We start from the raw sequence: 5,230 nt of genomic DNA on the forward strand, positions 1-5,230 counted from the left end.
TCGACTACGTGGGAGTCCAGCGACATAGCCATTACACTAACTGCTGGTCCCAAGTGCTACCTATTTGTAAGACTTCCTATTCTATGGTGTAACTTATAATGTACATCACTTCCACTAATTATATTCTATGGAAACAAGTTTATTTATTTTTTTGAGAGGTTTTTGTTATAGAGCACATGTGCTCCCCAGAAAGACAGAGAGACAGAGAGACAGAAAGTGAGATATCACCCACCAGGGGGGATGGTCACACTGCAATCCCTTCTCCTCCATTCTCCTCTCAGGATTTTGGGCACATACACACACACACCTGTGAGTTTTAAGTCACCAGGTCTGGGACTCAAGTCACAGTCACTACATAGGAGTCCAGCGACATAGCCATTACTCCAACCATGGTCATGGAAACAAGTTTCTAATAAGAGTGCTGCATGCAAACATGTCCCCTTCTGCCACCTACATTAGATGGGGGAAATTTCACCTAGTAAAGAATATTTTCTATGAAAAACACCTGAAGAACTTTGAGAGTTGTAAGTCAAGAGTAAAATATTTTTTTTATTAAAAACAAAATTATTTGTCTTAGATTTTTTTTTTTTTTTTGATATAGGGAATGTGCACTTGTCAGAGAGAGACAGACAGACAATGAAAGTAAGAAATCACCCCCAGGGAGGATGACCATGCTGCAATCCCTTCTCTTCCATTCTCCTTTCAGGATCTTGGGCACACACACACACACACACACACACGTGCCCAGCGTGAATTTAAGCTACGCCCACTAGGATTTGAATGGTGATCAACTACGTGGAGTCCAGCAACATAGCCATTACGCCCACTCCAGTCATAGAAACAAGTTTCTAATGAAAATATATCCTAATATATTCTAATGCAAATATATCCCCTTTTCCCACCTGCATTAGTTGGGGGAAAGTTCACCTAGTAAAGAAAATTTTCAATGGAAAAATAACTAAGACCTTTAATTGAAAGTTGTAAGTCAAGAGGAAAATAATTTTTTTAGTAAAAACAAAAGTATATATCTTTTTTTTTTTTGATAGGGAGTGGTGTACTTGCCAGAGAAAAGAGAGACATCAAAAATGAGAAATCATCACCCCCTAGGGAAGATGGCCATGCTGCAATCCTTTCTCTTGCATTCCTCTCTCAAGATTTTGGGCAAGCACGCACACACACCAGAAGTATTTTTCAGGCTGCCAGTTCCGGGATTCATACTACAAAGATGGCCATGTGGGATCTAGCACCTTAACCAACACGTCACTGGCTGGCCTGAAATGGAACCAGTCTTTGTACTGGTCTTGTTCATATTTTGTTACTGTTTACGTGGGGGCAAGTATTTACCATGTAATATTCTGACATCCTTTCTCTCTCTCCCTCTCTTACACACACAGAGAGACACACAAACATAAATACATACATCTTATATTTTGCAGACAATTTTTTTGTTTTTAATTATTTTCTAAAAATTTGCCAGAAGTTGTATGCACTCACCAGAAAGAGAGAGACAGAAAGAGAGAGGGAGGGACAATAAGAAATTAACACCCGGAGGGATGGTCACACCACAATCCCTTCTCCTTCATTTCTCCTTTTAGGATTTTGGGCACTGTGCCCAAAATGTGCCCAGTGTGTTTCTCAAGCTATTTGGTCTGGGACTGAAAATACACAGCTGGCCATGTGGCATCCAGCCACCTTAAACACCATGCCATTGTCTGGTCTCAAATTTTATGTTTTGTTTATGCACTGACTTATGTTCATTTTGTGTTCTGAAACTTCATCTGTAATCTTTTGGCTCACAGCCCATCCTTACTTCCAACTGACAGAATATTTATATTTATATTTATATTTATATTTATATTTATTTATATTTAGGGTTTCTTGTTTTCTCTTATCCTCAATCTTGATGTTATGGCCTGTAAGCTGTTTTTTTGCATTTTCCAATCTCTCTCGAATCTTTTGTGGAGAAACCTAAATTCCTGAGTGAGCTCTAATTTAAAAACTGATTTTCTCTATAACATCAATCTTATTGGGAGGATATTGGCTTCCATGTGTCATTAATTAATCCATGTGGCTGTAGCTTTGCACTATTAAATATAAGATCCAACCATTGTGTTCCTAATTTCATCAAGGCTACCGATGAACATTATTCACTACAACCTTCCATACTCTCCAGACTTCAAAGAACTTTATTACAGCCATAATGACTTCAGGATGGATTTAGATACTTAAGAGTTTGCAAAAGTGGTTTTTCTGTCAGGTATTGATCATAGGTTGCTTCAAATATTAGATAGGTATAGTTGAACCAAATATAAGGAAACAGTCTGTGTTTAATGAAAAATGTGCTGTGGAAAGGAGGCACCAGAACAGGGAGTCTAAAGGGTACTGCGTTCAATAGCGAAATCTTATCTGACAGTCTGCTTCTGTGGTGCACAAAAGCTGAAAGGCTTTGTTTGGACATGAATCAACCAATAGTTGGCCTCTCTGGGTCACTGCTGAATAGTAGGGTGAGTTTTCACGAGCACGGGTTTAGGTAATAGCACTGGTTGCTCCATACACAAGTCAACTCTAATGATGCTGGTACCTGTGTTTGTCAGTCTGAAAAGATTGAGCCATGCATACTGATGAGGCTGAGAGCCACATATGCCATAGCCCACAGCCAAATGCTCAGAACCCTTTAGAGTTCTAGGCATGGTGCCAGGCACCAAAGATACAAAGATGAATGACACAAGACCTTGACCCCAGAGGATGGGATCATGGTCACTGGGGAAGGATGATATATAACAGGAAAACTAAAAGGAAGATATTAGGGGGCCAGGTCCTGACTTAACAGTAAAATGTGACATTCTACAGAGCTGATGCAGAGTGAATCAAGGTTTGTGTTCAGAAACCTCCCTGAATATACTGGGCATACACTTGCCTATGACCTAGGCCTGGCTAAAGCTTGAAGTGGATCAAAGCATCAAAACTCTATTGGGGGTGTTCTCTCTCTATCTTTTTTGGTCTATCTTACTCATAGATGAGAGAAACAAATCTTAAAGAAAGGAAGGCAGTAAATGCCACTAACTAAATCAATCAAATAAAATGAAAACAAAATCACAATCTTTGCATAGCAATAACAAAGTTTGTGAAATTATTTTCTGAATCAGTGACAGACATAGAAAATCAAAATCAGCTCTTTACAACTATGTGTATAAGAAAGGTATTAGAGATTGTTAACAAGGCTTATGATGGGGTGTTCACAAAACTGATGCCTTTAAAAAAAAAAAACTGATGCCTTGAAAGTTTTGAAAATATGTGCTAGGTAAATGACTTATGTAGAAACTAAGTGGGATTTCTACTATGTGAATATAATAAACTTAGTAGTTTGTGTAAGCATATGCACTAGCTGAGGATATAGATTTTATAAAAATTTTTAAATATATGAATTCAACCCTATATTTCTATATACTGTTGTCTCCTATCACTTTTAATTTCCAGTTACTTCTAGGGAAAAGGCCTATAATTCTCTCCTTGTTCAGGGCAAGGGGGATCATTTTTCATATGAAATACAAGGAGTAATTGTCTAATAGAAACAAGATCCTAGATGTTAAAATATTAGTAAAATTGGAAGGCAAGAATTAGAAGGTCATCCTAGAGAAGTTAAAAAAATTCTTAGCTCTTTGCAGTCTTCTCAGGGTAAATGTTAAGTTATTTTATTAACATATTACTTAGATAATTTTACATTCTTACAGTGCATATTTAAATCTGAAATTTAAAAAATCATTTACAACATGAAATTTTACATCATCTAAAAGAATATTTTAAATGGTCCATCTGGCATTTTAAATAATACTCTACTTATTATAAGACAGGTGTTAGACACTTCTGAATATTCTGTCTTTAATTAAAGCAAAATTACATTTTCTATTTTAAACTTTGAAAGTCTGAAGTTAATAGACATGAATTACAAAATGTATGGGATTATATGACTTTGCATATTAGATAACTAAGGATTAGATATTATTTCCTGTGTTTTAAGTTCTGACATACATCTGTTTTGAATTTAGACTTAATATTGGTGTCAATACTCGGAAGTTACTTATATTCATATTTTTTAATTTATTCTAATTGATAAATCAAATATATGCTTCAGTACAAACATAATTCAGTAAACAAACACCTACTATCAAAATGATGGTTTGCCAGATTTGACTGTGTATGTATGTGTGTGTGTGTTTTTAAAGAGATATTTTTGCTATATGACATGTGCACTCACCAGAAAGACACAGAGTGGCAGAGAGACAGAAAGTGAGAAATCACCTCCCAGAGGGGATGGCCATTCTATAATCCTTTCTCCTCTCAGGATCTTGGGCACACATGAACATGCACCCGGCGTGAGTTTTAAGCCACCAGCTTAGGGACTCAAACTGTGGTCTATTACATGAGAGTCCAGCGATATAAACATTACACCACTTGCTAATCCCTGATTTGACTGTGGTTTTCAGTACTTTTTTCCTGAGGAAACAAATCTGTCATTTGTTATATCAAAGCAAAACAGCATTAAAAATGTGAGACCTAGATTAATGAACAGATGTTTTATCTTAAACAATTTTTGATTACTTTAAACTCAGAATCTGTCATATTTTGTTAGCATTCTGAAAAGAATAAGGTAAGGTATATGTCATGTTGGGTAAAATCTCTTTACAATCCAAATGATCTCTAGAGATTAAATGTATAAATAATAATTAAAATTAATAAAAAAAGAAAAGAATGAAGTAAATTTTTAGAGTCCCCTTAGAAATGAAAATAGACTTAGTGATTCTTTCTTGTAATATGTATGTATAAGATGATAAATTTTGAGAAAGGTAATAGTATTCTATTGGAGTATATGATAAATGAAATGACAGTTCATAAGGCATATCTGTAAATTAAATCTGGGAAGACTGAATTCTCTAGTGGATGGATCTAGGATTATTTTTGGCCAACTCTACTCCAAACACCTACTAATGTTAAGTTAAATACATGGAAAGTAAATTCAATAAGGACTCAATCAATATAGACATCCCGGCTCCACTTGCACAAATGAATTCTCTCCTTCACAGAGCCTCTGCAAGTGAAAAGCTTCAAAATAAAATAATCATTAAGTGAAATTCTATGCAAGGAAACAGGCAAATTTAATACATAGACATAGTATTCTTTTTTAGAATCTTATAACTGTAAAATGGAACTGGAAGCATATATCAGTGCACTG

The sequence above is a fragment of the Tupaia chinensis genome, unplaced genomic scaffold (genome assembly GCF_000334495.1).
Source record: "Tupaia chinensis unplaced genomic scaffold, TupChi_1.0 Scaffold138322_1, whole genome shotgun sequence".
Classification (NCBI taxonomy): Eukaryota; Metazoa; Chordata; class Mammalia; order Scandentia; family Tupaiidae; genus Tupaia; species Tupaia belangeri.